Source organism: Pan paniscus, chromosome 14 (assembly GCF_029289425.2).
Source record: "Pan paniscus chromosome 14, NHGRI_mPanPan1-v2.0_pri, whole genome shotgun sequence".
Lineage (NCBI taxonomy): Eukaryota > Metazoa > Chordata > Mammalia > Primates > Hominidae > Pan > Pan paniscus.
Genome location: NC_073263.2, coordinates 112,510,854 through 112,524,040, shown reverse-complemented (window position 1 = coordinate 112,524,040; position 13,187 = coordinate 112,510,854). Strand labels below are relative to the sequence as shown.

The 13,187-nt window shown below is 46.7% G+C and overlaps 1 long non-coding RNA gene across 1 annotated transcript in view; it reads right to left on the bottom strand.

Moving 5' to 3' along the window:
* LOC117975675 (uncharacterized) overlaps nucleotides 1-13,187 on the bottom strand; it is a 67,819-nt gene that overhangs the window by 39,148 nt on the left and 15,484 nt on the right. Inside the window, exons 2-4 of the long non-coding RNA XR_010109651.1 lie at nucleotides 4,257-5,511; nucleotides 3,948-4,044; nucleotides 3,710-3,844 (exon numbers count right to left, since the gene is read on the bottom strand). This is a non-coding gene — a long non-coding RNA (uncharacterized LOC117975675). The remainder of the gene's footprint in view (nucleotides 1-3,709; nucleotides 3,845-3,947; nucleotides 4,045-4,256; nucleotides 5,512-13,187) is intronic.

The window sequence follows — 13,187 nt, the reverse complement described above, 5'->3', positions numbered from 1 at the left end:
CTCAAGTGATCTGCCCGCCTTGGCCTCCCAAAGTGCTGGGGTTACAAGCATGAGCCACCGTGCCCGGCCCACCTGTGGCTTTTAGGACAAAGACTAAATAGGACAAGGCTTGTTTGTACCCTGCTGTCTTCCAAAATCATGTGAAGCAAAGTGTTACAGGGCAAAAGTATGCCTATTTTCTCTTGAACTATTTAGAGCAAAAAGGGTGAAAAAGAGCATCTTATACTCTGAAAAAATACTGTTATGCTTAAACGTTATGTGCAAAGTGCTAAGAGTCCCAGGCAGAAGAGGGGTCACTGTGAGCACAGTGGTGTGCCTTCCCAAGGCTTTCCCTGAGATGTGCCCCTCCCCTCACTCTGCTCTGTCTGAGTCAGCACGTCTAGTATTCTCAGTACTGAGTGACTCCGCAGTGAAGAAGAGGCTGCTTCTGTCAGTTACAGCGGGTTGGCTGCAAATCGTGAAAAAACCTGACTATAAGTGGTTTAAGCAATAAGATATTCATTATCTTACCAACAAGAAGTCTAAACTGGCTGGATGGGGTAGCTCACGCCTGTAATCCCAGCACTTTGGGTGGCCAAGGTGGGCAGATTGCTAGAGCCCACGAGTTTGAGATCAGCCTGGGCAACATGGTGAAACCCCGTCTCTACAAAAAATACAAAAATTAGAGGGGTGTAGTGGCATGCGCCTGTAGTCCCAGAGAGAGACCCTGTCTAAAAAAAAAAAAGTCTGGACTTAGTTCGGGTTGGTTCAGCATTCCATTAGGTTGCTGTAGACCCCGATAGACCTATTTCTCCCTCTGCTTGTAAGGTTAATGTCATCCAAGGTTGATTTATCTCATGGCCATAGGATGACTGCCAGAAATAAATAAAAATATGTGACGGTAAAGTTGTTTTATGTTTTACATAAAGTGGCACGACAATAACTAAGTAGACAGTGGGAAATTACAAACTGATGTTGCTAACTTTATAGCAATCAGGAAAAAATGCAAAAAGAGCTTAGTAGAACAATTAAAAGATATTAAAAAATAGACCATATGGATGCTATCAGAAATCTGGAGTGGCTCAGATGATAGATTAGGAACAATGAGCAGTGTCAAAACTGACTTTCTCCCCAGTCCTCATTCTACCGAAACTCTTGTACGTATTTTACGCCATCAGTCGCTTCTTTCTTCTTGATGTTCTTGCCTCCCTGATTTCAGTGGCATTCCCTGCATTCGTCCATCTCTTACATGTTGGGACCTCCCCAGGGTCCTTCCTGTAATACTTTTCTTTCTGCACTCTCCAACCCGCCACGAGCCCATCTATCCCAATGACTTGAAATGCTGCCTTTTCATCAAAGGGTCTCTAATTTCAATTTTCCAAATTCCCATAGTGGTGCTTCCAGTGCCCAATCTGAGTCCACACTGTCTGCAATATATGCATTGTAGGTATAGAAACATGACTAGGTTGGTAGTAACAAGACATTAAAATCTCTACCCTGCAGATGGTGTTAGAAATCTGCAGTGGCTCAGATAATAGACCACAAGACAATGAGTACTGTCAGACGTACAGAGAGATGTTTCGTAGCAGTGAAAGTCACTTATCAAGAAGACATGACCGTCATAAATGTGCGGATGCTTAAGAAGAGTTTCCAAATACATGAAGCAAACATTAAAAAAATTAAAGGAAGAAATAGATGAACTCGCATTTATAGTTGGAGATTTTCACGTCTCTTTCACAGTAATTGGTAGATCAACTAGGTGAACAGTCAGTGAGGACATGGAAGATCCGGACAACGCTATCGGCTACCTCAATCTAACTGATATTTATAGAATCTCACGCAACTGCAGAACACACCTTTTTTGGTGTAAATTTTTGCTTGTATTCATAGTCTTTTGGGTAACTTCCTTTAGGAGATTATCGATTAATTAAAAGCAGGGTCTATGACTTAATCACCCTTTTCACATCCATAGTTTCTGTCATAATGCTTTGCATACAGAAAACCTCAATAAATACTTGACAAATGAGTGAATGAACTATCCTTTCTAGGAAGATAGGGAGAATTAGCAAAGAAGGAATTACCTAGGGTAAAATGTCATGGATTGTCCATAGGCTGGTGACGAGAAACAGGTAAGGAATCATTTTTCTTTGGTTATCTTGGAACAAAAGATCATAGGAATACATAAGTTCTCAAACACACACACACGCACACACAGGGCCCAAAACTACTGGCTTATGTGGCTCCCTGTGGGTAAACGGATGTGGGAAGTCAGCCCACATTCTCCACCACTGTCCTGCACCTTCATTTCTGGACATCAAATCCCTGAATCTGTAGAGTGTGCAACCAGACAGCCGTGGGTGCAGGGAGAGGCCCAGGAGGTCAGACCTCAGCCTGAATATCTCCTAGATGCAGCAGTGCTTACAGCTTTTGGTCCAAACCAGAAGTGCCAATCACTCATGGATGACCCAAGCCTTGGGTCTCTGCTCTGTATGGACACGGTTGCCTAGGGCTGTCTAGATGGGAGTCACAGCCCTGTCCAGATCACAGGGGCCCCGTGGCTGTCTCAGCTCATTTCTATTTTAATTCTCTCTAGACCTAGATAGATGCAAGCCTCTCCAAAGGTGGAGCCTCAAGGAATCTGTGTAAACCTAATGTTCATGTCCGTTTTCTTGCTCAGAAACATTAAGCTGTTTCCAGGCCAGTGATATCCAGTGGGATTTCCATGGTGAGCTGGAGTGGTTCCTGTCTCCAAGGCATCTCAAATAAGCACTGCAAATTTTCTAAGACACAGATAATTTCAATTAGTTTTATTGATAGGTCAAACTGCCCTGCAGGTGTGTTTTGTGAAGTGTTGCTAGGAAATAAAAAATAAATGATGACAAATTGTCACTGCTCCAAAAATTTTTTGGAGCGACTGATCAATGGGGCAAGGATTAGGTTTCTCTTCTATGCCAATAATAATTATACCGTTGTTATGGGTTGAATTGCATTCCCTCCAATTCATGTGTGGAAGTCCTTAGTTCCTAGTGTCTTCGAATGTGACTCTATTTCTAAATGTAATAGGTCAGATACTCAGAAGCTTTTATAAATTCATTTCTGGGGGAGCTTTTCTACCCCATTTATGGACAAAAGTAAGTTAAATGAAACTGAATAGAATTGGTTAAGACCACACATTTCAGTCAAAAATTATCTCAGCGTGAAGAGTGAAGCCGCGTTTTGCCGGGAGATGGAGGCACTTCACCACCAACACGGCCTAAATGCAGTTCCCTGCATCTCAGCCAAGGTCTGGCGCTGATCTGCATCTGAGCTCCAAGTTGTGGATTATTTTATGTACTCGTTTCCTTCTCTAAAGATCTCCAGGTTTGCATATGAATATCAATAATCACCCAACAGTGATATCAATGCTAGCTGAAAAGTGCCGTTTTCCTTGCCAAGTGTCTCTGGGAATTCTGAATGCAAAGAGGTAAGGAGAGGAGTGAGACGTGCAAAAATCCCATCTGAGCTGCAGCATTTCCTTGGCTTCCTGCCTGTTGTTAGAACCGCCCTCCATTTCTCCTTCCATTTCCTATCACACGAAGATAGAGAACGCTAGCATGCACCTGCAGAAAATCTGCCCTGATCCCTCCAGTCCCAGAGCCCCTGGGATTTCAATGTCCAGTAGAGCCAGATGGACCCCCTGAGGCTGAGATGAGGCCCAGGCCCACCTGCTTCCCAGGAGCTGCAGGCTTACCTTTTCAGGTGTGCAGGGAGGGGCCATGCTTTCCATCCACAGTGCTCTTTCAGCCCAGGAGACCTGCACGCAGAGGCTTCCTCGAGTTAATTATCTCATCTGCCAGACAGGCTGGTGAGCTCCACACCAGGGCATCTTTAGGGAGGTGGGAAGAGTTTACAGAATTTTCAGAAGTGGGGTTTGGCAAGATGCTTACCACATCTAAATGCAAAAGTGTTTCCATCTGAAGGGTTATTACCAGGTGTGGAAACAGGTTCCACGCAGGTTTCCTAATGAACAGATGGTCCTCCGACCCAGTGTGGGTGCTGTGCCTGGCTTGCAGAAATGTGTTTGAGCTGCAAAATGGTTTAAATCTCTTTTAAATTGGTTAGGCACATTTAAAAATAGGAAAAGTTCACATAAAATATGAATTTCTGACTTGTCTTTAAAAATAGGGCCATCTGTCAATATGGGATGTGCACTTGTGCATGAATTCCACTGTCCCCAGAGCTGCCCCCATGAGTCCCCACCCTCCCAATCGCCTGGGCCACTTCCCCCACTTCCCCACCTCATTGGACCTTAGAGCACTGGAGCTGCAACCCCTTGTCTACAGCCTGTTGTCTTCCTTTAAGTCAGCACATGTTAAAACCTACAAGTCAGAGAGAGACACAAATAGACTAAGATAACGATTAAAGCAAAACCCAGAGTAAATCATGACACCGCAAAGGAGCGTGTTCCCAGGCGGGAACCAAGGCTGCAGCAGGGCCTTTCCATGTGCACTGACTGCTGCGAATTTATTGGGTGGACAGGAAAAAAACCAGGGCGGGTTCCCTTTACAGAAAAGAATAATCTGGTATCTCTTAAGGATGTTTATCTGACTCCTGCCTTGGGCACTTTCGTGCTCACTAGCAGAAATGTCCTTGGCTGCCCATCGGAGCCTCACTACTCAACTCTCAGATTCTTCTTTTAACCATTCTTTCAGCTGCAGTTCAAGTTCAGACCAAGAGTAGGAGATGTTCCTCTGGGCTCTATGAAAACCCAAGTTGTCCACCTGATCTCAGGAGTTCAAGACCAGCCTGGCCAACATAGTGCAACCCCATCTCTACTAAAAAAAAAAAAAAAAATTAGCCTAGTATGGTGGCACGTGCCTGAAGTCCCAGCTACTTGGGAGGCTGAGGCAGGAGAATACCTTGAACCTGGGAGGCAGGGCTTGCAGTGAGCCAAGATTGTGCCGCCACACTCCAGCCTGGGTGACAGAGCGAGACTCCGTCTCAAAAAACAAACAACAAAAAAAAAGAACAAAACAAAAAAAAAAACACAGGTCACCATTTTAAAATTTAGCTGGAATACTTTTTACCAAAAAAAATTGCATTTTGAATACCATAAGTGAATAATTTTACCCCATTTTATAATTGCAGGCTGAAACTTATTTCTTAATAATACTCTGTCAAAGAGGTCATGGAGCTCTCCATCTGATTCTACTGATGTAATGTTTCATGTATTAAATGTCTAAACATAAAAGTATTACAAAATGAGGAGCAATTTTGAAAATGGAGTGCAAATTAGGTAAAGAAATGGACAAGTCTGTTTCTCTCATTGCGAAAAACAATGCTTCTTTTAGAGCAGTGGTTCTTAACTGGGCGTGATTTTCCCCTCCGGACACTTTGGCAATGTCTGCAGGCATCTTTGGTTGCCACAATGAGGGCGGAGGGGCTCCTGACATCGAATAGACGCCAGGGAGGCTGCTGAGTGCCCGCCAGGGCACAGGACAGCCCCACGACAGAATTCTCCAGCTGAAAGGTCATCCGTCGAGAGACCCCATTCTAGAAAATTAAGTAGTCGAGAGATAATTTGTTAGAATTTGAAGTTAATCAATCATCTGAATAACGTAAGCAAAGAGAATAATCTTTGTTCAAAATCACCCAAATTGGCAGAGCTCTAAATCATCTGATAAGCGTGTCTTCTGCGGAGAGGTGAAAGAATGGCAGGGGGAGTGATCAAGCCAGGCCACTGTTCATTCTGGGGAATGTGGGAGTCGAATCTGACCCCAGCGTACCCTATGAAGCTGCTTTGCAAAAAATACGTGCTCACTAGTGTGTCAACAAAAGTGTTTTTGGACATTTTCAATATTAGTTCAGTCACCTCCCTAAATATCATTAAAATATAGTAACTTTATTTACTATTTCATTTACCACTACACTATCACAGCTTAATTTTTAATAATAGTTCTGAACTATTTATAAGTAATAGTGTTTGTCCATTTATAAGTTAAAAAGTGAAAAATACAGTGAAGCCCAAGTAGAAAATAAAAGCATTCATAACCCTATCTACGCAGATAAGATGGTCGTTAATACTTTGCATAGGTGTACAGAATCTCTACATAAACATAGAATCATGCTATATACAGTTGTGTAATCTGCCTTTTATTACTCATATTATTAATATTTCCCATACAAATAAATATCTGTTTATAAGGATTAAAATATAGATTTTCTAAAATTGTTACAGTCTTCACCTTATGGAGGTACCATCGCTTATGTTTTACGTATTTTATGAGTGAATATATAGGTTGTTTGCAACTTCTCACAGACTTAAAAAATCTTATTGAGATAACAATAGACAAATCTGTGTAAACATCTATGTAACTCCTTAGGATAAGTTCCTAGAAGTGGATGTCATGAGCCAGACTTTAGAGATACTGACAAACTGTTCTCCAAAAGGTCTTGTGAGTTGCACATTCCCTGGACATGAATCGCACTCTCACCAACAACATGTGCGAATTGTCTGATATTTGGTACCTCAACTGGGGAAGATATACTATTTTCATTTGTTTGATTATTTGTGAGAAAAAATGTTTTCCATAGGCTTACAGGATATTTATTTTCTATGCTTTTTGTGTATTATCTGTTCCTGTCCTTTGCTCATTTTCCTACTAGTATATTTGTCTTTTGTTGCTCCATAAGCATTCTTCATGTGTTATTATACTGTCATCTGTCATTACTCCTCCAGTGTGTTTGTTTATAAATATAATTTAGGCAATTAAAATTTTCCTTCAATGTCTTTTTGGTCCTTTATGGAGTCTACTTTCACATGTATGCTTAGAACCACTTAGTCTCTTAATAATTTTTACCATAATCCTTTTACATTCTGCAATTGATTCCTCACTGTTTTACTAGATTATTTTTAATTTAATTAATTGATTAATTAATTTTTTGAGGTGAGATCTCACTCTGTTGTCCAGGCTGGAGTGCAGTGGCACGATCATAGCTCACTACAGCCTCCAACTCCTGAGCTCTAGTGATCCTCCCGCCTCAGCCTCCCAAAGTGCTAGGATTATAGGCATGAGCTACCACACCTGGTATTATATTGTTTTTTTTTAATTATGACTTATGTCTGATTTTTGATGTTTATTCAGTCCAATTTAACAGATTTTTTTCCACTCAACGTCTGAGTCTAGCCAGGAGTTGGGGGTACAGAGAGGACTTCCAGGGGAGAGGATCACCTCTGGCTCCTTTGTTGAAGTTAAGTGGGAGAGACAAAGAGGAACAGACCACGATAAGCTTGTCCGGGAGAAGAATTAAGGCATGAGATAGCCCACACAAGGGATTTTGTGATCAGTTATAAGCATGGTACCTTTTCACTAACGGTTTCAGTCATATTAAAATGCCACTTGATATTAATAAAACCAACAGTTTAAAAATTACTTTAAACGCCCTGCAACCCATCTTGGACCCTGAGAGCTGCTCCTCTCTCATGGGCTCCTCTGGCAGTGGCAGGAGTCCTTGTCCAGGCCGCCCCACGTGGTGGAGCCCGCCTCCTCCTGGCTCAGGGCAACAGGTGGTTGCACAGGCTCGGGGACTGCTTCCAGAAAAAGCCGTTCTTCCCAGTTTTTCTCTTTTCTTTTCCCACCTATAAAGTCACTTCTAGGATGCGATGAGCACAGCATTGGAGCTAGAGGCTTATGGTGGGGAAAACCTCAATCAACTCTAAGGAGGAGTTTATAGACTTTCAAATATTGTGAAATCAAATATCATAACTTTAATACAAATTGTGACTCAATATTGTGACTCGCTATTCAGAGGCAAAGCAGTTTCATGGAACACATTGTTGAACGCGATTAGGCAGCACCGTGTCCCATGCAGATACCTTCGTGAGGACCCTGGCTCACGGAGGTGCGAGCAGGGAGCACGAGCACCTCCCGATTCCAGCCGCCCCCTGCCCTGTACACACACTGCCGGGAGAGAGGACTCCCTCCTCCTCTTCCCTCTCTCCTCTCCCATCCTTTCCTCTCTCTCTTTCTCTCTCTCTATTTCCTCTCTCTTCCTCTCTTCTCTGTTACTCTCTCCTCCCTCTCCTCTCTCTCTGTCTCTCTCCTCTCTTTCTCTGTGTCTGTCTCTGTATCTCTCTCTGTGTCTCCCTCTCCCACCCTCTCTCCTCCCTCTCCTCTCTCTCTCTCTGTCTGTTTCTCTCTCCTTTCTCTTCATTTCTCTCTCCTCTCTTTCTCTCTCTGTTTCTATCTCTTCCCCCTTGTTTCTGCCTTGGCTTGTCTTTTACCATCCCAGAGCTGCTGTAACAAAGGAGTTTTTTCCTCAGGATTCTGAACATCAGAGTCTGTGTGAAGGCATTGCATGGCTGCACTCCCTCCACGGGCTCCAGGGATGGTCCTTCCTGGCCTCTGCTGGGGTCTGGTGTCCCCAGGAGTTCTGTGGCCTGTGGCTGTGTCCCTTCAATCTCAGCCTCTGACTTCATGGCCTCCTCCTGTGGTGTCATCCCCTCTTCTTATGGGAACACCAGCCATTAGACTAGGGTCCGCCCTACATCTAAGATGGTTTCATCTCAAGATCCTGAGCTAAGCACATGTATAAGCCCCTATTTCCAAATAAGGGCACATTCTGAGCTTCTGCATAATCCTGCACGTGGGGCATGAGGAGTATTCAACCCTCCAGAGCTTGTAAGGCGGACATGATGGCTTGAGGAGGTACCGGGGGAATACCGTTACCTCCCCTGACTCTAGGCCATTCCTCCCACAAGAGGATGTTCTAGACTCTCTCGGTCTGCAGGACCTGCCACTCTTCACACACATGCACTCACTCTCCCCGTCAGGAACCCCCCTGGGCTGGGGTGCAGTTGCCCCACCTGTGGCTCAGTGGATGAGTTGATTTGGGGTGCAGTGACTGGTAGGAAGCTAGTGTGGGCCTGGGTCCAAGCACTGTCCTGCATGTATCTCTCAGAGAGTTTGCACCAGAAGTGGGGAGGATGTGACAGGGAGGCCTGGGCATCCCCAGTGGTGGCCTCTGGTCATGGAGGAGACACCAGCAGTTCCTGCAGGAGGTGGCCTGGCCATCACCACAGTGAGAGGATCCAGAGGCCCCAGCAGGCCTGTGCTTGCTCAGCCCCCATCTCTCCAGCAAGGCCCAACAGCTCAGATGAGGGTTAGCTCAGACAAGGGTGCAGGCCTGAGGTGGTCAGGAGTGTGGGGCATCCTCACAGGACCAGATTATTGGGAGAGGAGTGGGAAAGGGGCACCAAGCCAGGAACCCGCCCGCCATGTTTCTCTGGCTGGTCCCAGGTTGTTCTACACACATTCCCCTGGAGGAGTGGGGGACATGTTATTTTCATTTCAAACCTTGGGCTTTCAGTGCAGAGTCCTGTGCCCTGAGACCCCATAGCTGTGGTCAGATCCATGGAAGCTCACTGGATTGCCCAGTGGTGAGCAGCGGTGTGAAGCTTGGGAACAGCTCCCCATCCCTCCACACTCCCCAGCTGGCCCCTTCCTCCATCCTCAAGCTGAGGCCATGGGATGCGGCACCAGCCCCAAGCCAGACCTTCCAGGAGCTAATTCTCCCCAAGAATAAGTTGCTCACCCCATCGGCTCTGATCACAAGTAAGAGCTGCCGAGCAATCGACTGAGGTACTTGGGTAAGCCAGTGTGCTTCCACGAATCCGACCACAGCAAGGGTGTCTCAGGGTGCAGGGCAGCACCACAAGCCCGAGTTCTGAAATAAAAACCACATGTGACAGGATGTTTCCACTGGCTGTTGGGAAGACTCCGGATTCTAGGTCACTGACTCACATCAGGACTAGGACAGCTGGGCGGTAGTGCCTGCCCTGCCCGCCTCAGGGTTGTAGGACAGGAGTGAGCTGCTTCCTGGGGACAGGTGTCTCTACCACAGCTCTTTGGCTACAAGAGAAAGGCCAGAGCTGGCCTGGGCCTACAGAAAGAGCCACTTCACCCTTCTAAATGCACCTGTGCCTGGCGTTATCCAGCATGAAGTCATGAGACTGCAGGACTTGTCATTCAGCAAACAGACACCCATTGGTGAAACAGCTGTTAATGAAGAACAAATCTATCTTAAGATAGCAAGAATGAGCCTGGGATAGCAACAGCATTTCTATTAAACATGGCTGCCCAAATGATCATTCGCTTAACACAGCCTGTATTTGAGAAGTGTGACTTCTTTGCAAGAAAGTTAAGATTTAGACCCAATGTGGCCCATTGTGAGAAAGCCACAGAGGCATAGAGAACTGGCCAGCACACATGAGCTCTCCACAAAAGTTGTCTGTGATGACGCTGAGGGTGATCTCTGCTCGGGAACTACAACAGCGGCTGGCATGGCAGCTGGGAAGCCTCGGTTGACTTCATGACTGGCTGCCTCCTGGCTCACCTGCATTCCCTAAGCACATGCCAGTCTGCAGGGGAAGCCCAGGGAGTCTAGTGTTCATTCTGAGATTAAAACTTTGATGCATGGAACTTCAAAACTGAATAATCAAGGTGCAACTAGATACATAAAATTAAACCCCCTTTAAACATTAAACCTTAGATAATTGATTTAAATTCATTTGGTCTACTCAGTGGTTCATTCTAAAATTTCTAACTGCTGTTAGTTTTCAGGTGTCCAAATCAATTACTTTACTTAAATGAGCTGGGCTTTCTCTTGTGGCCGTAGCTGCCATTTGCCTATGGGGAGAGAAAAGGTGGAAAGAGGTAAAGGATTTTGGAGCAGCATGTGGAAAACGGTCTCAATTTTTACAGCAACCACATTTGGGAGGGCTTTAGACCTCCTTTAGAGGCTATGGTTAAGACCTTAAATTGGTGCAGCTGGGTGTTGGAGCGGCTCACTTTTCTACCCCGTGACAAAGAGGAAGAAGAAGAGGGTAAAGTCGGCTTTAATGCCATGTCTATCCGTGCCATCCCAGATGCCACGAGCTTAGTGTCCTTCTGGCTGCCTGGGCTGGAAAGCATCTGTCCGGAGGGGACGGTGCCCAATGACATCTTGGTCCAACGATGGCACGGGTGCCAAGTTAGGAAGACAGACTCCACGGGCAGGCTGAGAACCCTGTTGGCAGCATCCTTGAGCGCATCCCGGATGCGTTCTCTGAGCGCCGGGCATCAGGGCCGCCAACTGCTCCAGCCACACTGCTGCAATTTGATGGCACAAAGCGGTGAGTCCATGGAGGCTTTGCCCACGAAGACAGGGAGTTCTGTCCTGTAACCATGGCTGCAGCGTGGGGATGGTAGGCACTCTCTGGAGTGAGTGGCGACCCAGGATGGCAGTCCCAACAGCTGAGGGCAGTGAGCCCTGCAGCCATGCTGTGCCCACACACCCGGGGAGCTCCACAGCGCTGGGCAGCAGGGACCGCTCGAGGCCCATCGTGGCGATGTGGGACAAAGGCACAAGACCGAACGTAGGTGTGCAGCCTCCAGCAGAGCCTGGGAGGACTCGGAAACAGCCTGTCACGGGTCCCACTGGGCTCTGGCCAGAATTTCACTGTAAAAAAGAAAAGTGCTCAGCTAGCATCACTAGCACAGAATGGGACAGCAACCTTTTCCTAGGTCAGCAACAAGGTAGGGGTTAAAAACACTTTTAAAGCCTGCAGATCGGGGTTGAAAACGCTTTGTCAAAGAACCAGTGGAGAGCGGTGATTACAAGGCAGTTGGACCAGTAGAGGCGTTAGGGAGAGGACCCGAGTGGCAGGAATGCCCAGCACTGACCTGGCGTGCATCTGGAAATGCATCCCCATCGGAGTCCGACCCTGAGCCTGCGTGTTCACGGACCATCCTTTTGACCCTTGTGGCACACTGTATAATTTAGCAATGGGCGCAACAGTCATATCTGTTTTACAATGTCGTGCTTTTCTTTCTGCTTCGTGTCCCCCAAACCAGATTCTAACTAATACGCGCCTGTACTTTTTAGTAGCCTTTTCCACGTTCCATGGAGAACTGACCTGTCTTGGGTCCTTCAGAACCTTCGACAGAAGAACTGTTCTGGGGGCTGTCCCTGCAGCAGAGAGAAGAGTGTGGTGGGGGAAGGAGTCCACTTCCCTTGGACACACGCTCCCAGGTGGTCTCCTGGATGCTACCACCTCGGCACCCCCGAGCTGCTGAGCCCAGTCTCCCGACCCTGCCCGGCATCTCTATGGCACGTGAGTGCTCCACACTGCAGCTCACAGGCACCCAATCATCTCCCCATTTTCTCCACCCAAACACCCTCTCCTGCGCACTCTATTTACAAAGTGAATATCCATTGCACATTTCAGCCGGTCACTTGGAATTCATCTTAAATGGCTTTTTCCTCGCAATGTTTACACCCACTAGATCACCAAGTCCTGAGAATTTTGCTTCTTAAATTTCTTTCTTCCTTTCCTCCTTCCTTCCTTCCTTTCTTCCTTCCTTCCTCCCTCCCTCCCTCCCTCTCTCTCTTTCTTTCTTTCTCTCTCTTTCTTTTTTGACGGAGTCTCATCCTGTCACCAGGCTGGAGTGCAGTGGTGCAATCTCGGCTACTGCAACCTCCGCCTCCCAGATTCAAGCGATTTTCCTGCCTCAGCCTCCCAAGTAACTGGGACTACAGGCGCGCACCACCATGCCCAGCTAATTTTTGTATTTTTAGTAGAGACAGGGTTTCACCATGTTGGCCAGGATGGTCTCGATCTTTTGACTTTGTGATCCGCCTGCCTGGGCCTCCCAAAGTGCTGGGATTACAGGCATGAGCCACCGCGCCCAGCCTGCTTCTTAAATTTCTCCCAAATCTCTCCCCTCCTGTCCAGCCTATTACACAGCCTTAGCTCAGTGCCTGCTGGCTTTTCTTCTGGCTCTCCAGCATGCTGGCCTGACTGTACCTCTGCAGGGCCTCTGTGGGGATCTTCCAAAAGAGGACGCTGCCAGGCTTCCTCATCATCCAGATAAAGCAGAGACTCTTCTCAAGCTGCCCTCAACCAGCCTCAGAGGGCACACAGGGCCTCGGAGGCATCAGCAAGGGCCACCCTTGCTCTTGGCCCTGGGACTAAAGCCACATGCTGCCTTAGGAGTCTGAGACCTGAACTTTTTCTCTTTATTCAAAATTCCTTCCTAAGGGGCCTGGAGGAGTCATCTCTGCAGACTGTCAATCTTGCTAAACAGGTCATTTTCTTCCAGTGTCTTGTGGTTTGCACTTGCGACCTGGCTCCAGCATAGTACCCCATGATGATGAGCAGAAGTCCTGATCTCAACTTAAATATGCCT